The 24,206-nt window shown below is 42.8% G+C and overlaps 2 long non-coding RNA genes across 3 annotated transcripts in view; one reads left to right on the plus strand and one right to left on the minus strand.

Annotated features, from left to right (window-relative positions):
• The window catches only part of LOC140722200 (uncharacterized), a 39,130-nt gene extending 23,824 nt beyond the window's left edge, over nt 1–15,306 (minus strand). For both annotated transcript variants that reach the window (XR_012097557.1, XR_012097556.1), the window contains exons 1-2: nt 15,110–15,306; nt 12,579–13,020 (exon numbers count right to left, since the gene is read on the minus strand). This is a non-coding gene — a long non-coding RNA (uncharacterized lncRNA). The remainder of the gene's footprint in view (nt 1–12,578; nt 13,021–15,109) is intronic.
• A 1,765-nt stretch (nt 15,307–17,071) lies between these two features.
• Nucleotides 17,072–24,206, plus strand: part of LOC140722201 (uncharacterized) — a 260,210-nt gene continuing 253,075 nt past the window's right edge. The window contains exons 1-2 of the long non-coding RNA XR_012097558.1: nt 17,072–17,171; nt 19,246–19,347. This is a non-coding gene — a long non-coding RNA (uncharacterized lncRNA). The remainder of the gene's footprint in view (nt 17,172–19,245; nt 19,348–24,206) is intronic.

The following is a 24,206-nucleotide window of genomic DNA, read 5'->3' on the forward strand; positions in this document are numbered from 1 at the left end:
AAAGCAGTGGATGTTGTCAAAATTAGACTTCAGTAAGGCCTTTGACAAGGTTCCACATGGAACGTTAGTTAGGAAGGTTCAATCGTTAGGTATTAATATTGAAATAGTAAAATGGATTCAACAGTGGCTGGATGGGAGATGACAGAGAGTAGAGGTGGATAATTGTTTGTCAGGTTGGAGGCCGGTGACTAGTGGTGTGCCTCAGGGATCTGCACTGGGTCCAATGTTGTTTGTCATATGCATAAATGATCTGGATGGGGTGGTAAATTGGATTAGGAATTATGCAGATGATACTAAAATAGGTGGTGGTGTGTATAATGAAGTAGGTTTTCAAATCTTGCAGCGAGATTTAGGCCACTTAGAAGAGTGGGCTGACAGATGGCAGATGGAGTTTAATGCTGATAAGTGTGAGGTGCTACATTTTGGTAGGACTAATCAAAATAGGACATACATGATAAATGGTAGGACTCTGAGGAATGCAGAAGAACAGAATGATCTAGGAATAATGGTGCATAAGTTCCCTGAAGCTGGAATCTCATGTGGATAGGGTAGTGAAGAAAGCTTTTGGTATGCTGGCCTTTATAAATCAGAGCATTGAGTATAGGAGTTGGGATGCAATGTTAAAATTGTACAAGGCATTGGTGAGGCCAAATTTGGAATATTGTGTACAGTTCTGGTCACCAAATTAGAGGAATTAGGTCAACAAAATAGAGAGAGTGCAGAGGAGATTTACTAGAATGTTACCTGGGTTTCAGCGCCTAAGTTACAGAGAAAGATTGAACAAGTTAGGTCTTTATTCTTTGGAGTGCAGAAGGTTGAGGGGGGACTTGATAGAGGTATTTAAAATTATGAGGGGGATAGATAAAGTTGATGTGGATAGGCTTTTTCCATTGAGAGTAGGGGAGATTCAAACAAGAGGACATGAGTTGAAAGTTAAGGGGTAAAATGTTAGGGGTAACACGAGGGGAAACTTGTTTACTCAGAGAGTGGTAGCTGTGTGGAACGACTACCAGTAGTAGTGGTAGAGGCAGGTTCAATTTTGTCATTTAAAAAAAAATTGGATGGGTATCTGGACAGGAAAGGAATGGAGGGTTATGGACTGAGCGCAGGTAGGAGGGACTAGGTGAGAGTAAGCGTTCGGCAAGGACTATAACGGCCGAGATGGTCTGTTCCCGTACTGTAACTGTTATTTTGTTATATGATTATAATGGACAGAGAGATGAGAGAGGGACAGTTCAAAGGATAAATCCCCTTCCCCCCCCCCCCCCCCCCACACCAGCAATGTGTCAGTGTTAGACACTGGGCTGAGTTCACAGGAATATAATGGACAGAGACGGTGAGAGAGAGACAGTTCACAGGATAAATCCCCCACACCAGCAATGTGTCAGTGTTGGACACTGGGCTGAGTTTACAGGAATATAATGGACAGAGAGGGTGAGAGAGGGACAGTTCACAGGATAAATCCCCCACACCAGCAATGTGTCAGTGTTGGACACTGGGCTGAGTTCACAGGAATATAATGGACAGAGAGGGTGAGAGAGGGACCGTCCACAGGATAAATCCCCCCACACCAGCAATGTGTCAGTGTCGGACACTGGGCTGAGTTTACAGGAATATAATGGACAGAGACGGTGAGAGAGGGACATTTCACAGGATAAATCCCCCACACCAGCAATGTGTCAGTGTTGGACACTGGGCTGAGTTTACAGGAATATAATGGACAGAGAGGGTGAGAGAGGGACAGTTCACAGGATCAGTCCCCCCACACCAGCAATGTGTCAGTGTTGGACACTGAGTGGGAGTTTTCTGGAATATTGGGTCCAATGTTGTTTGTCATATACATTAATGATCTGGATGATGGGGTGGTAAATTGGATTAGTAAATTTGCAGATGATACTAATATAGGTGGCGTTGTGGATAATGAAGTAGGTTTTCAATGGCTGAAAAAAGTCGTTCTGGTATTGAACTGAAAAGCGGCAAGACTTTCCCTGAAATGGAGCAAACGGAACAAACCAAGAAAACGGAGGAACCTGTTACACTACAGGAATATTTTCTTCAATACAGGACATGAAGTCTGAATTCGGATCACTTAATATTAAAATTGTTAAGCTGGCCGGTTCAAATGCAAAGCTCGAAAAAGCTACTTCTACGATTCAAGACTCTCTGGAAAACTTGGACTCTCAACTTCAAACACTTCAGCAGACTACAACCCGAATCGAGACTGAGCATGATCTATTCAAGCAAACTATTAAAGATCAAGGAATGAAGATAACTTCAATCGAAAAGAATATCAATGAAATTACCTCGGAACTATCTAAAACGAAGAAAAGAATGGTTGATTTAGATAGTAGAGGGCGTCGGAGGAATCTGCGTATTCTGGGACTGCCTGCAAATACTGAAGCTGGCGATCTGTTAAAATTCTTTTCAGATATTATGTACTCACTTTTCAATGAGACCCACGAAACTAGCCCCTTAATTGACAGAGCTCACAGAATTCCATTTTTTCGGCGTTCAGCCGAATTATGTCCTCGAGCAGTTGTACTTTCAATTCATCAGAAATCCGTATAGTTCAAGATTATTCACCCGAAATCCTTGCCGAAAGGAAGAAATATCGAGAAGTTATGAGTGAAATGTATAAATTAAATTTAAATCCCTCCCTTCGCTTTCCAGCAAAGCTGATAATTTTTCCTGAAAAATCTCAATCATTGAGAATCTACTCTCCTCAGGAGGGATGGGAGTGAATTAAAAACCTTAATGTTAAGCCTACTGAATAAAATATAAAAGTTACTCCGATTACTCAAAAGGCAATTTTGAAGTATCTGCTGTATGAGTTGTTTATGGAGCTTTTGAGTTAAGTACCTGTTATACCTTTTCATTCTCTGGTATGGGACGTGGTCGATTTAATTTTTTCTTTATTTTATTAATAATTAGTACATATATAACTGTCTTGTAGGGAACCTTTATAGTAACCTTTAGTGGTCCGTGTAGGACCTGTTGTGTATTAACCTTATTTCTTTTATTTGCTTCAATACTTATAGTTTTAGGTCTGTTTTACATATATACTCATTTACTTTTCTTTTTCGAGAAAGAATATTGTTTATAACATTATTCGCCTGGATTTATTCCTTCTTTTGAATATGTGTTTAAGTTACTTTAGCTGATTCTAAGATGGCCGTTGTTGGTTATGTTTTTATTAATGTTAGACATAACATTATAGTAGTTGAATTCTGTTTGTGCTGTTATGATACCAGCCCCCTCCTTTGTGAGAATTGCAAGAGCCCTAGTGAAAGGGGGGTCAATGACCCGAGAGAGAGAGCAAGAGAGAGAGAGAGAGACAGGCTGAATGGACACAGGAAATGGAAAGACAGCGACGTGCTGGATACCGCATTCCACTGGGACAAAAGCTGGTGACTGGCATTGTTCTCAGGAGACACCTGGGAACTGCAGACGTGCCAACTCGCAGGGACATTGTAAAGCCCTCGGGCAAAGTGGGCTGGTTGAGAGAGAGATTGCATCACCTGCAACCTGATGGACACCTGAGATCCCATGAGGCAGTATAAAGAAGGGTCTGAAAGAGGACGACCCTCAGACGCACCAAGGAGACACCAAGAAGCACGATACCGCTTCCCGTGGGAACGGGAAGCCATTTTGAAGCAAGCCACGTGCGTTAAATTCCGAATGCGGAGTTTGTGGCTGGAACCAACGGAAGATCGCTTTTAACTAACAACGGGGAAGATCGCTCCCCTGATTCCACGGATGTTTTGGGCAAGTTTTTCCGTTTATCTCTCTCTCTCTCCAACACGTGAAACCAAAAGGGAAAAGCCTGCAGACTTCAGAGTGACTCTTTATATTTCCAATTGGACTCAGTATTATACCCTAGACAACGAAAGAGCTTATTTCTGAGTGATTATTAAAGTACCTGCGTTTTAGATTGAGTATTGACGCATGTTATCTGAATGTTTGTATTAACCTTAATTTTTGTGCCCCTTTATTAATAAAACTTTTGAAAATAGTACCATTGGACTTCAACTGACATATCTATCTTTGCTGGTAAGTGAAACCAGTTACTGGTTTCATAACAAGTGGGGGCTCGTCCGGGATTTGACACCAAAAAGGGGGAGGTCAGTCAATCGGGATTGTAAGTCAAAAAAAAATAATTTGGATCTGGTACGCAGGTAGCCAGACAGAAAAAAACAGCAAAGATGGACGTGTGTGAATTTATGAGCACCAAATCAGACTTGTTAAATTTGGCGAAGGGGTTAGAGGTGGAAAACGAGCAGGATCAAGCTGAGAGGCAAAGACAGCATGAAATTCGGATCAGAGAGTTAGCAGCAGCCGAGAGAGCGGCAACGGGGAGAGAAAGAGAGAGGGAGGAGCTAAGGAGAGAGCGGTTTAATGTTAGTCGGGAGCTGAGAGTAGTACGTCCGTTCGAAGAGACGGATGTTGATAGTTATTTCTTGTTTTTTGAAACGGTGGCAGCTATGATGCCGACCCGCCGACCGGCGAGTACGGTGGCCCCGCCCCTAGAGTCCCAAAGCTATCGCGCATGCGCGGTCACACGCAGCCTGTCCAGAAAAGCAGTGAGCAGTTTAAATCGGGCCAGCAGTAATCTGGCCAAGATGTTTTTACCGACCCTGTACCATGAGGGTTCCGAGGGTGGTAAAACAGAAAGCAGTAAAGTAAAAGGGGGTAAGGGAGAGGAAATAGCCCTGCCCTTAGTGAAGAGAAAGGTCCTAGAGGTAGGAACTAAAGTTGAGAAACGGATAAAGTTAAAATGTCCAGAGTTGGACATGGTTAATCTGTCTGGTTTGGCAGAATTGTTTGAAGAAGTTCAGAGTTCTAAAGGTGTTCTCGATGGTCCCGAGAGTGAAATGAGGGCAGTCTTAGAGAGGAAGGGTATCCTTGCTGTGGAGAAGTCAGCTGAAATGGCCGAGGAGGTTGTTTCAGCTCGCAGGGTTGCGCCTTCCCCAACGGGGGGCTGCCTAGAGAGTAACTGGAAGGATCGGGGGACGTTAGAATTTGAAAAAGGTACGGGTATTGAAAGCCTGGAAGGGGCCAATGTCCCGTTTGAGTGTGTCCAAGATGGGGGCGCACGTGGTGCTGAACCTGGTAACAGAGCTCAGGGGAAGTCTGAGGTGTTTGATTCAGGGGGACGGGGCGGCCGTCTTTGTGGATCAGATAGGGTTGGTTCAGTAGGAAAAGGGTTAACCTTGGTAACCGTGGGAAGTGTGAGTTCCACGGTGTTTGTATTCGAGAGTGGGGCCAAGGTTAATGCCGAATTTAAGGGGGGAATGAGGATTGTTATTGAAGGAAACGGAAAGTCTGTAGTTCCCAAGTCGAAGGAAAAAATTTTAAACCTGGCAGATCGCTCACAGAGTGAGTCGGGAAATAGCGGGGCCCCCCACTCTATTGTTACGCCAGGGTGGGGTGTGAAGAGGTTGCATTCGAAATGCTACCTGAAAGAGGAGTTGGAATTAAAAACAAATAGCCTGAAGGGTCTTGACAGTTTGGGGCATGGTGTTGAAAAAATAGCCCCGATGAACGAGGCGGGCGGGAGTTCACCACGCCAAATTACTCAAAGTCCCAACGGGGGGACTCGCCAGAAAAGAGGTGACGGTTAATGGGGATGCCATTTTTTTTTAACAGCAAAGCAGGTTTTACGGGTTGCGCCAAAGCCTGTGAATAATAAAGACAGACCTTTGGAGACCTGCCGGCGAAGTAAACCGACCGAAACGATTAGTATTCGCATAAACTTTTGTAGATGCACCTAAGCTAAGATCACACCTCCGCAGTTTTGTTGCTGAAAACAATAAATAAATAGGTGGTTATTGAATTGAAGTCTGATGCTACAAGACTTTAAGATATTAAGATGTTAAGATATTAACTAAAGGGGCACTGTACTTGTTACCTGTTTAGATGCTGACTTGAATGTATAACTGTATTACTCTGTAGTGAAAAGAAAAGCTTCTGTATTGTATTAGATTCAAAATTTCTGTAAGACTGTACCACTCTGGGTTTTAACCGCTGGTAAAAACCTTTTTAAGAGGGGAGGTGTTATGATACCAGCCCCCTCCTTTGTGAGAATTGCAAGAGCCCTAGTGAAAGGGGGGTCAATGACCCGAGAGAGAGAGCAAGAGAGAGAGAGAGAGACAGGCTGAATGGACACAGGAAATGGAAAGACAGCGACGTGCTGGATACCGCATTCCACTGGGACAAAAGCTGGTGACTGGCATTGTTCTCAGGAGACACCTGGGAACTGCAGACGTGCCAACTCGCAGGGACATTGTAAAGCCCTCGGGCAAAGTGGGCTGGTTGAGAGAGAGATTGCATCACCTGCAACCTGATGGACACCTGAGATCCCATGAGGCAGTATAAAGAAGGGTCTGAAAGAGGACGACCCTCAGACGCACCAAGGAGACACCAAGAAGCACGATACCGCTTCCCGTGGGAACGGGAAGCCATTTTGAAGCAAGCCACGTGCGTTAAATTCCGAATGCGGAGTTTGTGGCTGGAACCAACGGAAGATCGCTTTTAACTAACAACGGGGAAGATCGCTCCCCTGATTCCACGGATGTTTTGGGCAAGTTTTTCCGTTTATCTCTCTCTCTCTCCAACACGTGAAACCAAAAGGGAAAAGCCTGCAGACTTCAGAGTGACTCTTTATATTTCCAATTGGACTCAGTATTATACCCTAGACAACGAAAGAGCTTATTTCTGAGTGATTATTAAAGTACCTGCGTTTTAGATTGAGTATTGACGCATGTTATCTGAATGTTTGTATTAACCTTAATTTTTGTGCCCCTTTATTAATAAAACTTTTGAAAATAGTACCATTGGACTTCAACTGACATATCTATCTTTGCTGGTAAGTGAAACCAGTTACTGGTTTCATAACAGTGCCTTTTGTTATGGCTATTTTTGGTGGGATTTTTGCTTTATTTTAATATGCGGAGTTGCAAGATGGAGAACAGGGTTAAGGTGATTAGTTAGCATGGGACCAGCCAATCGGTTCCTTCATTTCATTCTACTGGGTGGGGGGAGGGGGGAGGGGTCTATTAGAGAAGGTTTTTTTCTTGATTGGGCAGTTCTTTCAATGGATTTCTCTTTTGTAAATGCGTCACTCCTTCTAGTTGTATCCGCCCCTTTTGGTTTAATCTGTACTTGCGTAACATTTCTTTTATATAATATTAAACACAATTTTAAACATGGATGTTAATAAAATCAATATAATATCTTGGAATTGGAACGGTGTCAATCATCCCATTAAGCGTAAAAAGATTTTTAAGAAATTAAAAACACAATGCTGATATTATTTTTGCGCAAGAAAATCATATACGAAAACAGGATGAGGACAGGTTTTCTCGCTTTTGGAAAGGGCCCTTATTTCACTCGCTGTCGGATACTAAAACAAGAGGCGTCTCTATATTTCTTAGTTCCAAAATCCCTTTTGTACACCTTAATACTACTACAGATTCGATTGGAAGATATTTAATTGTTACTGGTTTACCGGTGTGTGTATAAGCACCTAATGTAGATAATTCTGGTTTTTTTAAGAAACTTTTTTCAGAGTTACCGAATCTCAATGAATATAAGTTGATCATGGGTGGTGACTTTAATTGTTGTTTAAATCCGGCGATTGACAGGTCATCAACCAATCCGTCGCTTCCTAATAAAGTGGCAGCTTGTATTAACTCTTTTTTATTAGAATATGGCCCTGTCGATATTTGGAGATATAAACACCCCAATGATAAAGATTTCTCTTTTTTCTCACACGTCCATCATAAATATTCTCGAATTGATTACTTTTTTTTAGATACACGTCTGTTAAACTCCGTTGTTGAATGTGCGTATGACATCATTGCGCTTTCAGATCGCGTGCCTTTAGAGTTACCCCTTAAGCTTTCGGATAGATTTTTGAAAATCTCACATTGGAGATTGAACCCTGTATTGTTACAGGATCCAGCTTTTGTTAATTTTATTAAGGAGCAAATTTCTATATTTTTTGAATTTAATACAACTGAAGGAATGTCAAATCTAGTTATATGGGACACCTTAAAATCTTTTCTTAGGGGACAGATAATCTCATATTCAGCAGCCTTGAGAAAGAAAACTAAAGTGGAACTGTCAGTGCTTATTAATAAAATTAAACAGATAGATAAAGCGTACTCAGTTAAACCTACTGAAGACCTATATAAAGGGTCGAACTTCAATCACAGTATGATTTACTTCTGACCTTTCCCATTGAACAGCAAATTTTTAAATATATACGTTTATTTTATATACATGGGGAAAAATCTGCTAAACTTTTAGCGGGTCAGTTAAAGGCTGGGATGGTCAGAAGACAGATTTTAAAAATTCGCCTACCAGATGGAACAGAAACTTTAGATACTTATGAAATTAATAAGATATTTATGGACTTTTATTCTAATCTTTATAAATCTGAATTCTCTGATAGTACCATGACTATGAATAAATTTTTGCAAAGGTTAAACATACCCCAAATTTTGATTCAAGATGCCGATATGTTAGATGCACCTACTAAACAAGAGGAGATAGCCAAGACTGTATCCTCTATGCAATTAGGTAAAGCTCCGGGACCTGATGGTTATACAGTAGAATTTTACAAGACATTTCATGAAATGCTTATACCACATCTTCATCAAACGTTTACTGATTCTACATCCTCTGGGAACCTTCCTAAAACTTTTTATGAAGCACAAATTTCATTGATTCCAAAAAAAGGGAAAGACCCACTGGAATGTGTATCCTATAGACCTATTTCTTTACTGAATGTAGATTTTTAAATTCTCTCTAAGATTCTAGCAAATAGGCTTGAGGCTATCTTGCCTAATGTTATCTCAAACGATCAAACAGGACATTAAAAATAGGTATTCACATTTTAATATTTGAAGATTATTAAATATCATTTATTCTCCCTCAGCCAAAAAATCGGGATGTATTGTATCTTTGGATGCAGAGAAAGCCTTTGATAGGGTGGAGTGGCCTTACCTATTCCAGGTTTTGAAGAGGTTTAATTTTGGTCCAGGATTTATTTCCTGGATTAAAATTTGGTTTTAACTAATAATCAAAAATCTCCTTACTTTAGATTATATAGAGGTACCCATCAGGGATGTCCCCTTAGTCCTTTATTATTTAATTTGGCTTTAGCACCACTTGCTATTGCTCTTAAGGATTCTAATTCTGTGCAGGGTATTAGGAGAGGGGATAAATTACATAAGGTTTCGTTATACCCTGATGATTTATTAGTTTACATTTCAAATCCAAAGAAATCTATTCCTATGTTATCTATATTTATGGAATTTGGTACCTTTTCTGGATATAAACTTAATTTACATAAAAGTGAATTATTTCCTATTAATAATTATTCTGATCATTATGATCAAATACCTTTTAATATTGCCAAAAACCATTTTACTTACCTTGGTATCAAAATTACAAAAAATTTTAAAGAGCTATATAGGTATAATTCTTTCCCTTTAGTTGAATATACTCAACAGGCGCTTTCTAAATGATCACCTATGTCGATGTCATTGATAGGTCGAACAAATGCTATAAAAATGGTTATTCTACCGAAATTTTTAAATATATTTCAAGCAGTTCCCTCTTTTGTTCCAAAAACATTTTTTGATAAAATAGATTCTTTGATTTTATCTTATGTTTGGAATAATAAAAGCTCTAGAGTGAATAAACTTTTATTGCAAAAATCAAAAAAAGATGGAGGACTGGCTTTACCAAGCTTTAGATTTTATTATTGGGCAATTAATATTCGTTATATTACTTTTTGGATTTATGATATAGACGACCAAGATCGCCCTTCATGGTTACAGTTGGAGGAAAATTCAGTAATGGGGTTTTTGTTAGCTTCTTTATTAGGAGCTCCTCTTCCTTTTTCGTTCTCCAGGATAGGTAGACAAGCTCTTAACCCTATTGTTAAACATACTTCAAAAATTTGGTTTCAATTTCGTAGATTTTTTGAATTAAATGATTTTTTACTTTCTAGTAATATTTATTCTGATTTCTCTTTTAAACCATCAACTTTGGATAAGGCTTTTTTAACATGGAAAATTAAGGGAATTAAAACATTTTTAAAAGATTTGCTTTTACAAGACTGTTTAATGTCTTTTTCACAGTTAATGGATAAATATGATATCTCTATACACATTTTTTCAGGTATTTACAGGTTAGGAATTTCTTACGTGATTTTTTACCGAAATACCCCTTGGCCTGCTCTTCAAATTTGGCTTATGTTATTTTTCAGTTTAAACCTTTTCAAAAACGATTAATAGCTATCATTTATAAACAGTTAATGAATGCTCGCATGTCACTTAATGATAGGGTTCAATGTACCTGGGAAAACATTCACTTTCAGATAATCAATGGAATAAAATTTATTACTTAGTCAATAATTCATCTATCTGTGCACGCCATATCTTAATTCAGTTTAAGATAGTACACAGGGTCCATATGTCCAAAGATAAATTGATGCATATTTTTCTGAATATAAACCCTATTTGTGACAGATGTAACACAGAAATGGCTACTTTAACTCATATGTTTTGGTCATGTGTAAGTTTAAACAGGTTTTTGGAGGGATGTGTTTGGAATATTATCTAAAGTTATAGATATGGATGTTCAACCTAATCCACACAGCAATTTTTGGGATTATTCCAGAAGAAGCAAGCAAAGTGTCTGCTTCCGCTCAACATGTGATAGCTTTTTCAACTTTACTGGCTAGGAGAGCCATTTTGCTACACTGGAAAGAATCTAACCCACCTACTGTTTTCTATTGGCTCTCCTCCATTATGTCATGTCTAAGCTTGGAGAAAATTAGAAGCCGGACATTTGATACATCCTTTAATTTTGAACAAGTCTGGCGACCTTTTATTCAATATTTTCACATGATTTAATTTTTATTTATTTATTTTAAAATTCTCTTTGGGGAAAATCCTTATCCATGAAGGTTCGGAGATGACTGGAAGGATGTGTTTTTTTTCTCTCTCTCTGTTTTTTTCTAATTTTATCCTCAATTGGACTGCCCAATCTTTCTTTTTCTTTCCTTTTTTTCCTCTTTTTTTTTTGTTTTTTGTTTCAGTTTAGTTAGTGAGTTTTTTTTCCTTATCAATAAAATGTTCAATCTTTTTTTTATGATTGTTATGAGGAGTTGTAGTTTTTTTGACCATTGTATATATAACAGCATAATATTTTACTTATTTGATTTTGATATTATATACTTTCTGTTTTTACTATTGCTCTTTATATGTCTTTTATATTATCTATTTATTAAACTCCTCTTCCGATTTGTATATTCTTTATTTGAAGAACAATAAAAAAGATTGAAAAATGAAATGATTGGGGGGGACTCGATAGAGATATTTAAAATTATGACGGGGATAGATAGAGTTGACGTGGATAGGCTTTCAGCATTGAGAGTAGGGGAGATTCAAACAAGAGGACATGAGTTTTGAGATAAGGGGCAAAAGTTTAGGGGTAACACGAGGGGGAACTTCTTTACTCAGAGAGTGGTAACTGTGTGGAACGAGCTTCCAGTAGAAGTGGTACAGGCAGGTTCGATTTTCTCATTTAAAAAAAATTGGATGGGTATATGGTTAAGAAAGGAATGGAGGGTTATGGGCTGAGTGCAGGTAGGTGGGATTAGGTGAGAGGAAGCTTTCAGCACGGACTAGAAAGGCCGAGATGGCCTGTTTCCGTTCTGTAATTGTTATATCGTTATATGGTTACAATGGACGGAGATGGTGAGAAAGGGACAGTTCACAGGATAAATCCCCCCACACCAGCAATGTTGGACACTGGGCTGAGTTTACAGGAATATAATGGTCAGAGGGGGTGACAGAGGACAGTTCACAGGATAAATCCCCCCACACCAGCAATGTGTCAGTGTTGGACACTGGGCTGAGTTCACAGGAATATAATGGACAGAGAGGGTGAGAGAGGGACAGTTCACAGGATAAATCCCCCCACACCAGCAATGTGTCAGTGTTGGACACTGGGCTGAGTTCACAGGAATATAATGGACAGAGAGGGTGAGAGAGGGACCGTCCACAGGATAAATCCCCCCACACCAGCAATGTGTCAGTGTTGGACACTGGGCTGAGTTTACAGGAATATAATGGACAGAGAGGGTGAGAGAGGGACCGTCCACAGGATAAATCCCCCCAAACCAGCAATGTGTCAGTGTTGGACACTGGGCTGAGTTTACAGGAATATAATGGACAGAGGTAGTGAGAGAGGGACAGCTCACAGGATAAATCCCCCCACACCAGCAATGTGTCAGTGTTGGACACTGGGCTGAGTTTACAGGAATATAATGGACAGAGAGGGTGAGAGAGAGACAGTTCACAGGATAAATCCCCCCACACCAGCAATGTGTCAGTGTTGGACACTGGGCTGAGTTCACAGGTCAGTTAATCTCCCCGCTCGGTGAGCCGCACCTCCTGCCCTGTCATTGGTGAATTGAGTTGCCAGACTGAAATATTAATTTAAGGCCAAACAATACTAGAAAAAAGCAAAATAAATTTCAATATGTTTCTCATACTCACATCACATGAAAAGCTCCAGATCCAGGTCATTACTATTCTCTTCACAGGAATGAGTGGAACGTGCAGCATAAACCTTGTCCGATGTGAAGTTTTTTAGCATTTCTGGAGATGCAGTGAAGTCTTTGCAACACATTCCTGAAATCAATCATTCTGCCCTGATTCTCACCGTAGCATCAAGAAGATTCAGCTGCGTTCTGTTTCTTGCCTTTGTTTTAACGGAGGATACAAGAGAAAATATCCTCACAACTACAGCATTGCTGACAGGGGTTGTTAGGCAAGTAAGGGCAAAGGTGGCAACCTCTTTAAATGCCTGATGGTGAAGTACACCAATCCAAAACTGTTCAGTGTCTGCAGGGAGTCCGTCTTTCTTAAATGGAGCTTCTTCTTTCCAATCGACAAAAGGCATTTTTCTGTGTTGTTCTTCAATAGCTGACGTTGTTTCCTGCAAGGTGTATAAAGGGTAACTCAGAAAACATGGGCCTTCAGTCTTGATTTAAAATTATCACAGGGCTCAATTTTGATAAACTTACAAATGTATCTCTCGCTGATGGAAGTCTACATGTAACTTGACTGAGAGCTTCATCTAGAATAGACATACATCTTTCTTTGACATTTTTTATTTCTAGATGGGCCTCAGTGCTGTTGTTCTGCTATAGGATCTTATTACATGCTGTTAAGAATTGGAAACCAAAATCAACTTTAGCCTTTAGCTCTTCCCAGCTCATCAAAATATTAAACAGAACCTTTCCATGCACAAGCCACCGAGCAGATGAAGGGTTTACACAGAAAGGAGACACATCGTTTAGTCTAGACCACACAGAATTGTTGCACCCAACGATGTTTGATGCACCATCCGATGCAAAAACAATGCAATTTGCAAGACTCTGGCCACATCTTTTGATTTCAATGTCAATCAAATTGAATATGTTTTCTCTTGTAGCCTCTTGCACTGGAATTAAACCTAGAAACCCAGTTACAATTTCCTTTGTCCTGTCACTTAAAAATCAAACTAAAATACACAAGTGTTTTTGTGTTGAAATGTCTGTAGATTCATCTATGATAATGGCATATTTCTTGTTCTGAAAGTCATCAATAAGATCAGTTGTCAGTGCAGGCGAAATGATGTTTTTGATTCAGCATGCACATTTAGTTTTATGTAACTCTATGTGCTCCAGTGTACTCCCATCCCCATGAGCTATCATGATTTCACTGAGGTGGTCAACTGTACATATCGCACAATGGCAGGTCATGCTGACAGCAATTTGCAACTCTACTGCCTTAACTTTATCATTATCTTGCCCTGGAGTCTTTGTTACATTAAACTGCGTCTGGAGTTCTCCGCTGGTGTTTCTCCGATTTTTCATGATTTGAAAGGTTACTAACTCTATTACCAATGATGATATTACCAATAACACTAGTAGGTAGAGTAAATGCTGAATAAATGAATATATTCCCTAGATTACAATACTTATTCCAATCACTACCAATACAACTACCTCAGAAGTTTTTTCAAGAGTTAAATAAATATGAGAGGAAGTTCCTTTGGAAAGGTAAGATGTCAAGAATATCATTGGAAAAATTGACATGGAAATTTGATCTAGGAGGGTTACAACTTCCAAATTTTAAGAATTATTATAAAGCAAATCAACTTAGATTTATTACATCTTTTTTTGATAAAGATAAACCGGCGTGGATTAGAATACAACTAGATAAAATAGGAGAAAATACCAGAAGATTTTCTATATAAATGGGAATCTAAATGGATATGGGAAAAGAAAGAATCTCCTATATTAAAACATTTGATTGATTTATGGAATAAAATAAATGTTGATGATGAAATAAGGAATTCTTTATTAGCAAAGAGATCTTTAATTCAAAATAGACATTCCTTTTACAATGGATAATCAACTTTTATACAATTGGTTTCAAAAAGGGATTAGATATATAGGAGACTGTTTTGAAGGAGGTATATTAATGTCATTTGATCAATTAAAGAATAAATATAAAATATCAAACAACACTGTTTTTTGTTACTTACAATGAAGGGCTTATTTAAGCGAAAAATTGGGTCAAAGTTATTGCCGAAATGTAATGAAATAGAAACTTTAATTCAAAAAGGAAAAGCTAAAAAAATTATTTCTTGTATGTATAGTTTGATTCAAAAACAGACAATTAAACAAGGAATCCATAAGTCAAGACAAAAATGGGAAACTTGAATATTAAAATTGAAGAAACAAATTGGTCAAGACTATGTCTTGACAGTATGACAAATACAATAAATGTCCGGTTAAGATTAGTGCAATATGATTTTTTTACATTAATTATATATTACACCACAAAAAATAAATAAATTAAACCCAAATTTATCTGATCAGTGTTTCCAATGTAACCACGAAATTGGTACTTTTTTACATTCTACTTGGTCTTGTTCTAAAATTGAACCTTTTTGCACAAATTTAAGAGTTTTACTGGAACATCAGCAGCCTTTTGTACCCAGACAAGCTTTTCTTCCCATTTGCTGTTGTACTTACGGTTGCTCTCGTAACAAGCTTTCCATTTCTTTGACGACATGTGTTGATGATAAATGATTTATAAAAACAGCCGAAGGCGTCACAGTTTCACCACAAAACGTGATTCCGTATAGAAAGTCGATTTGTATGATTATAAATCACATCCGGACGCTTCGGAGATCCGAGACAAACTGGAGCCGGACTCACGTGACCGGCCGTGTTGCCGGTTCGGCAGCAGAAATATTGCCGAATGTAACTGACCGAAATACATCTTTCTCCAAGGAAAATGTTTTAGAAACAGGATGGCTTGTAATTTTCGTGCAGATAATGTTAACATGTGAAAAAGCCAAATGAATTTTCCGAAGCCAAACAAATTGAAAAAAAGCCAATTTTCTGGAATTTGCTCCGAAAAAGCCAATCAGGTGACCGCGCACCGTCGCGCGCAGTTCCCCTTACGTCACTGCTCAGGTAACCCCGCCCACCCCGAGTTACGTCATTGGGCAGGTGAACCGTCCGCTCGCGAGCTCCTCCCTCCGTCTCTGGTCGGTTCGTTTCCCGCAGCGCGAACCCTACCTTCCTCGATTCGTTATTGGTCGCTCAGTCCGTCAATCCTGCTATCCCCGCCTCCCTCCGTCCGTCATTGGTCGATTAATCTGCCCGAGTCTCGCGCTCCGCCTGAAGGTGTCGGAGTGTCTGAATGGGGGGAGGGGTGTCTGAGGGTGAGGGTGTCTTTGGAGTGACTGAGGGCGAGGGGGGTCTGAGGGTGAGGGAGGGTCAGAAGGTGAGGATTGTCTGAGTGTGTTTGGAGTGACTGAGGGCGAGGAGGGTCAGAAGGTGAGGAGTGTCTCGGTGAGGATTGTCTGAGTATGTTTGGAGTGACTGAGGGCGAGGAGGGTCAGAAGGTGAGGAGGGTCTCGGTGAGGGTGTCTGAGTGTGTTTGGAGTGACTGAGGGCGAGGAGGGTCAGAAGGTGAGGAGGGTCTCGGTGAGGGTGTCTGAGTGTGTTTGGAGTGACTGAGGGCGAGGAGGGTCAGAAGGTGAGGAGGGTCTCGGTGAGGGTGTCTGAGTGTGTTTGGAGTGACTGAGGGCGAGGAGTAGCTGAGGATGATTCAGTGAGGGAGGGTCTGATAGTGATGAGGTTTTCAGTGAGGGAAGGATTGACCTTGAGGGAGGGAATGAGGATAAGCAGTGTCTCTGTAGCAGGGTGAGGAATGTTCTTGGTTAGGGAGGGTATGAGAGTGAGGAGGGTCTCGGTGAGGGAAGGTCTTGGTGAGGAGGGTCTTGGTGAGGGAAGATTTGGGGGTGAGGGTCTTGATGAGGGTGGTTCTTGGGGTGTGGAGGGTCTCGGTGAGGGAGGTTCTGAGAGTGGGGAGGGTCACAGTGAGGATAGTGTTAGTGAGGGGTGTCTGAGGGTGAGGAGGGTCTTGGTGAGGGAGAAGCTGAAGCTGAGAAGGGTCTCAGACCATGGGACCTTTTACATTGAGTGTTGGTCTGAGTAACTCCTGAGGCAGAAATGGGTCTGAGGTGAGGGAACACTCTAGGATAAGGGATGGACTGAGGAAACTCATGGGGTAAGAGGACGGTGTCAGCTGTAGCAGCTCCAGGGATGTTGAAAGATCTCCTGAGGTAGTGGGAGGGATTGAGGTGAGGGATGGATCCGAGGGAGCTCCTGAGATCAAGCGACCATCTGACTTGAGGGATCTCTGTAGGGTGAGAGATGGCCGGGTCTGAGGGACTGACTTGAGGGAGCTTCTGAGGTACTGGTACGGTCTGGTGTGAGGGATGGACCTGAGGGAGCTCCTGAAGTAGCGGGGTAGTCGGTGTGAGGGAGCTCCCGAGGGGGAGGGACTGTGTGTTGAGAGGGAGCTCCCGAGGGTGAGGGACGGTGTGTTGAGAGGGAGCTCCCGAGGGTGAGGGACGAGTCTGAGGTGGGCAGAGTCCCAATGGTCAGAGTCCACTGATGACGGGTCTGTTACAGGAAGGTGTCAGACTGAGAGCGATGGACTCTCCGTGTCAGAGACAGAGGCAACGTCTGGTGAGGAGCCACAGGGGAACATTGAACAACAGATGGAAACCAGGCTGAGGTGAGAGATGGAGCTGAGACTGGGAGGGTGAACATTTCCTCTGGTCTCACTCCCCACTGAGATATCACTGCTGTCCCATCCCTGCCCCTATTATCCTGAATTAATCTCTACAACACTGTCCACCATGACCCTCTGCTCTAGAATTACCTCCCGAGACCCCTCCACCACTGAGTGTATGTCCCTCATGATTGTCTACCCCTCTATAAGATGACCACTCATTCTCCTACGCTCCAATGGGAACAAAACAAAAAGTACCAACCTGCTCACCCTCTGTCCATAACTCAGTCCCACGAGTCCTGGCAACATCCTGGTAAATCTCCTCTGCACTCCGTCCAGCTTCATGATATTGTTCCTGTAGCAGTGTTACTAAACCTGAGCATAGTATTCCAAATCTGGCCTCACCAACATCTTGTACAATGTCAAAACATAGAAATAGGAGCAGGAGAAGACTCACAGACACGAGACAATCTGCAGATGCTGGAAATCCAAAGCAACACACACAAAATGCTGGAGGAACTCAGCAGGTCAGGCAGCGTCTGTGGAAAAGAGTAAACAGTCGACGTTTCAGGCTGAGACCCTTCATCAGGACAGAAGAGAAAGAAGAGAAGTCCGATTAAGAAGGTGGGGGGAGTGGAGGAGGAAGTACAAAGTGGTGGGTGATAGGTGAAACCGGGAGAGCGGGAGGAGGTGAAGTAAAGAACGTGGAAGTTTCATGAAAGAATTAAAGGGCTGGAGAAGGGGAATCTGATAGAGGGTAGAAGACCATGGGAGAAAGGGAAGGGGCAGGATCACCTGAGGCAGGTGATGGGCAGGTAAGGAGATGAGGTGAAAGAGGGAAAAGGGAATGGGGAATGGTAAAGGGGGTGGGGGCAATTACTAGAAGCTCAAGAAATCGATGGTCATGCCATCTGGTTGGATGCTACCCAGACAGAATATAAAGTGTTGCTCCCCCAACCTGAGTGTGGCTTCATCACGACAGTAGAGGAGACCATGGACTGACATGTCGGAATGGGAATGGGAAGCAGAATTGAAATGGGTGGCCACTGGGAAATCCTGCTTTTTCTGGCAGATGGATCGTAGGTACTCGGTGAAGCGGTCTCCCAATTTTCATTGGGTCTCTCTGATATACAGGAGGCCACACCAGGAGCACCGGATACAGTAGATGCCCCAACAGACTCACAGGTGAAGTGTCAGCTCACCTGGAAGGACTGTTTGGGGCCCTGAATGGTAGTGAGGGAGGGGGTGTAGGGACAGTTGTGACTCTTGTTCTGCTTGCAAGGGTAAGTACCAGGAGGAGATCCGTGGGGAGGAATGAGTGGACAAGGGAGTTGTGTCGGGAGCGATCCCTGTGGAAAGTGGGGGTGGGAGTGCGGGAGAGGGTGAATCTCCCTCCACACCGTCCCATCACACACTCCCGGGGTCAGACACAAAGTGAATCTCCCTCCACACCGTCCCATCACACACTCCCGGGGTCAGACACAGAGTGAATCTCCCTCCTCACCGTCCCATCACACACTCCCGGGGTCAGACACAAAGTGAATCTCCCTCCACACCGTCTCATCACACACTCCCGGGGTCAGACACAGAGTGAATCTCCCTCCACACCGTCCCATCGCACACTCCGGGGGTCAGACACAGAGTGAATCTCCCTCCGCACCGTCCCATCACACACTCCCGGGGTCAGACACAGAGTGAATCTCCCTCCACACCGTCCCATCACACACTCCCGGGGTCAGAGACAGAGTGAATCTCCCTCCACACCGTCCCATCACACACTCCCGGGGTCAGACACAGAGTGAATCTTCCTCCACACCGTCCCTTCACACACTCCCTCCACACCGTCCCACCACACAATCCCGGGGTCAGACACAGAGTGAATCTTCCTCCACACTGTCCCATCACACACTCCCGGGGTCAGACACAGAGTGAAGCTCCCTCCACACCATCCCATCACCCACTCCCGAGGTCAGACACAGAGTGAAGCTCCCTCCACGCTATCCCATCACACACACTCAAGTTGGCTTGCCACCTTCCTGCCTCCCTCCCCTCATCCCCCATGTCCTCTACCCCTCAGTGACAATGACAGCGAGGAGGAACTGAGCGAGATGGATTCCGATGATGTTTACGAATTCTTCGATGATCCCAAGGATGAGAATTACATCCCTTCATCCGATAGGTAGGTATGTGTGTGTTGTATCTGTGTGTGAGTATGTCTGTTTGTGAGTTAGTGAGAGGAAATGCGAGAAATCGATGTTCATGCCATCTGGTTGGATGCTCCCAGACAGAATATAAAGTGTTGCTCTCCAGCCTGAGCGTGACCTCATTGCGACAGTGGGGGAGGCCATGGACTGACATGTTGGAATGGGAATGGGAAGCAGAATTGAAATGGGTGGCCTCTGGAGACGGCCTATATACTGATACCTACTATAAGCCTACAGACTCTCACAGCTACCTGGACTATTCCTCTTCCCACCCTGTCTCTTGCAGAAATGCTTTCCCCTTCTCACAATCCCTCCACCTCCACCGCAAGCTGTGTTCCACCAGCATTTTGTGTGTGTTGTTTGAACTTCCAGCATCAGCAGATTTCCTCGTGTGGCCTCTGGGAAATCCTGCTTTTCCCAACAGTTGGATCGTAGGTACTCGGTGAAGTGATCTCCCAATTTTCATTGGGTGTCTCTGATATACAGGAGGCCACACCAGGAGCACCGGATACAGTAGATGCCCCAACAGACTCACAGGTGAGGTGTCAGCTCACCTGGAAGGACTGTTTGGGGCCCTGAATGGTAGTGAGGGAGGAGGTGTAGGGGCAGTTGTAGCTCTTGTTCTGCTTGCAAGTGTAGCATCTGTGCCCCCAATTTGCCCCCGTTCGCCTAGAGTGAACCGCTGTCACCCCGCTAACAGTACAATACTTTGGTGTAAATACGGTGTAATGCCCCCCCCACAGTACACACCCGCAACACAAATATCAGACAATACACCAAAGGCGAGTAATCATCACCAATGGGTCATCGATGTAGTGTAGGAAGAGTTGGGGAGCAATACTTGTGTACGCTTTGAACAGGAACTGTTAAATGTAGCCGACAAAAAGGGAAGCACACCTGGACCCATGTGAGTGCCCATGGCTACACCTTTGGTTTGAAGGTAGTGGGAGGAACTGAAGGAGAAATTATTGAGGATGAGGACCAGTTCCACCAGACGGAGGAGAGTGGTGGTAGAGGGTAACTGGTTGACTCTGTTGTTCTGAAGGGAGCAGAGAGCTTTAATGCCCACCTGATGGGGAATGGAAGTATATCGGGTCTGGACATCCATAGTAAAAATGAGACGATCAGGACCAGGAAGCTTAAAGAAATTGAAATGATCAAGAGCGCGTGAAGTGTGATGGATGTAGGAAGGAAGGGACTGAACGAGGGGGAATATAACAGTGGAGGTATGCAGATGTAAGTTCAGTAGGGTAGGAGCAGGCTGAAACACTGGGTCTAACTGGACAGTCAGGTTTGTGGATCTTGGGTGGGAGGTTGAAACAGTGGGTGCAGGTTAAGGGAACTATGAAGTTGGTGGCATTGGATGGGAGATCCCAGAGTCGATGAGGTCGGTGACGGTGTGATGAATACAGCACTGAAAGTGTTATCTTTTAATGCTCAGGTATGACATTGTGGGCATCACTGAGTCATGGTTGGGAGTTTAACATGCACATTGTATGGAATGGATAGGAGGGTAAGCAGAAGGGTTGGGGTGGGAATTGAATTCAGAGAGGGAGTTGGCATAGGACTGAGAATATGTAGAATCCTTGTGAGTAAAATTCAGAATCTGCATGACGAAAAGAATTCCTGATGAGAGTTGTATCACACTGACACAGTGGTGTCAAGAAAACAACCTCTCCCTCAATGTCATTAAAAAAACAAAGGAGCTGGTTGTGGACTACAGGAGGAATGGAGACAGGCTAGCCCCTATTGACATCAATGGATCTGGGGTTGAGAGGGTGAACAGCCTTAAGTTCCTCGGCATAAACATCACTGAGGATCTCACATGGTCTGTACATACCAGCTGTGTGGTGGGAAAAGCACAATAGTGCCTCTTTCACCTCAGACTGTTGCAGAAGTTTGGTTTTGGCCCCCAAATCATAAGGGGCCCAATTGAGAGCATCCTGACTGGCTGCAGGACTGCCTGGTATGGGAACTGTACTTCCCTCAATTGCAGGACTCTGCAGAGAGTGGTGCGGACAGCCCAGCTCATTTGTAGTTGTGAACTTCCCACTATTCAGGACATTTACAAAGACACGTGTATAAAAAGGGCCTGAAGGATCATTGGGGACCCGAGTCACCCCAACCACAAACTGTTCCAGCTGCTACCATCCGGGAAACGGTACAGCAGCATAAACGCCAGAACCAATAGGCTCCGGGACAGCTTCTTCCACCAGGCCATCAGACTGATTAATTCACACTGATACAACTGTATTTCTATGTTATATTGACTGTCCTGATGTACAAAATATTTATTATAAATTAGTATAAATTGCACATTTCGATAGAGACGTAACATAAGTGTAGCATCTGTGCCCCCAATTTACCCCCGTTCACCTAGGGTGAACTGCCGTCGCCCCGCCAATAGTGCAATACTTCGGTGTAAATACGGTGTAATGCCTCCCCAGTACACACTCGCAACACAAGTATCAGACAATACACCAAAGGCGAGTAAATAATTACAACTTTATAGTTAATTCCTAGTGATGGGTTAGTAGAAACAGATAACCTAAAAACACCAAATCAGTAAGTTTATCAGTTTGTGCACATAATATTTTAATACGTTGGAGCTCACGCCTCTGGTTCCATCCACAACGACCTTCCGGGCCTTCGGCCACCGTCTGAACCGCTAACGTCCAGTATCCACTGTCCTGGAACCGCTGTCCGCTCCTCACACGTCATCCTCCTCGCTCACCTCCCGAAAAAAGACCGTGAACTCCTGCTCAGCTCACAGATACAAGATAGTATAACAATTCTCCATTGGCTAGTTCCCCCCTTAGCTACAGTTATAACCCAAACATTCTGGACTGGAACCAATGTCCTGGGGGAGCGTTTGCTACTGCTGTTCAGGAGGATTTAAACTAATGTGGCAGCGGGGTGGGAACAAGTGCAGAGAGACAGAGGGGTGTAAAATGAGGGTAGAAGCAAAAAGTCGTAAGGTGAAAAGTAAAAGTGGCAGGCAAGCAAATCCAGGGCAAAAATCAAAAAGGGCCACTTTTCAACATAATTGTATAAGGGCTAAGAGTGTTGCAGAAACAAGCATGAAGGCTTTGTGTGTCAATGCAAGGAGCACTCGTAACAAGGTGGATCAATTGAATGTGCAGGTAGTTATTAATGAATATGATATAGTTGGGATAACAGAGACATGGCTCCAGGGTGACCAAGGATGGGAGCTCAACATCCAGGGATATTCAATATTCAGGAGGGATAGACAGGAAAGAAAAGGAGGTGGGGTAGTGTTGCTGGTTAGAAAGGAGATTAACACAATAGAAAGGAAGGGCATTAGCCTGGAGGATGTGGAATCGATATGGGTAGAGCTGCATAACACTAAGGGGCAGAAAATGCTGGTGGGAGTTGTGTACAGGGCACCTAACAGTAGTAGTGAGGTTGGGGATGGCATTAAACAGGAAATTAGAAATGCGTGCAATAAAGGAACAGTAGTTATAATGGGTGACTTCAATCTACATAAAAATTGGGTGAACCAAATTGGTAAGAGTGCTGAGGAAGAGGATTTCTTGGAATGTATGTGGGATGGTTTTCTGAACCAACATGTTGAGGAACCAACTAGAGAGCAGGCCATTCTCAATTAGGTATTGACCAATGAGGAAGGGTTAGTTAGCAATCTTGTCGTGCGAGGCCCCTTGGGTAAGAGTGACCATCATATGGTGGAACTCTTCATTAAGATGGAGAGTGATATAGTTAATTCAGAAACAAGGGTTCTGAACTTAAAGAAGGGTAACTTTGAAGGTATGAGACGTGAATTAGCTGAGATAGAGTGGCAAATGATACTTAAAGGGTTGATGGTGGATATGCAATGGCAAGCATTTAAAGATCGCATGGATGAACTACAACAATTGTTCATCCCAGTTTGCAAAAGAATAAACCAGGGAAGGTAGTGCACCCGTGGCTGACAAGGAAAATTAGGGATAGTATCAATTTCAAAGCAGAAACATACAAATTAGCCAGAAAAAGCGGCACACCTGAAGACTGGGAGAAATTCAGAGACCAGCAGAGGAGGGCGAAGGGCTTAATTAGGAAAGGGAAAAAAGATTATGAGAGAAAGCTGGCAGGGAACATAAAAACTGACCAGAAAAGCTTTCATAGCTATGTAAAAAGAAAAGGATTGGTATAGACAAATGTAGGTCCATTACAGTCAGAAACAGGTGAATTGATCATGGGGAGCAAGGACATGGCAGACCAATTGAATAGCTACTTTGTTTCTGTCTTCACTAAGGAGGACATAAATAATCTTCTGGAAATAGTAGGGGACCGAGGGTCTAGTGAGATGGAGGAACTGAGGGAAATACATGTTAGTAGGGAAGTGGCGTTAGGTAAATTGAAGGGATTAAAGGCAGATAAATCCCTAGGGCCAGATGGTCTGCATCCCAGAGTGCTTAAGGAAGTAGCCCAAGAAATAGTGGATGCATTAGTGATGATTTTTCAAAACTCTTTAGATTCTGGATTAGTTCCTGAGGATTGGAGGGTGGCTAATGTAACCCACTTTTTTAAAAAGGAGGGAGAGAGAAACCGGGGAATTATAGACCGGTTAGCCTGACATCGGTGGTGGGGAAAATGCTGGAGTCGGTTATCAAAGATGTGATAATGGCACATTTGGAAAGCGATGAAATCATTGGACATAGTCAGCATGGATTTGTGAAAGCAAAATCATGTCTGATGAATCTTATAGATTTTTTTGAGGATGTAACTAGTAGAGTGGATAGGGGAGAACCAGTGGATGTGGTATATTTGCATTTTCAAAAGGCTTTTGACAAGGTCCCACACAGGAGATTAGTGT

This window comes from Hemitrygon akajei, unplaced genomic scaffold (genome assembly GCF_048418815.1).
Source record: "Hemitrygon akajei unplaced genomic scaffold, sHemAka1.3 Scf000072, whole genome shotgun sequence".
Classification (NCBI taxonomy): Eukaryota; Metazoa; Chordata; class Chondrichthyes; order Myliobatiformes; family Dasyatidae; genus Hemitrygon; species Hemitrygon akajei.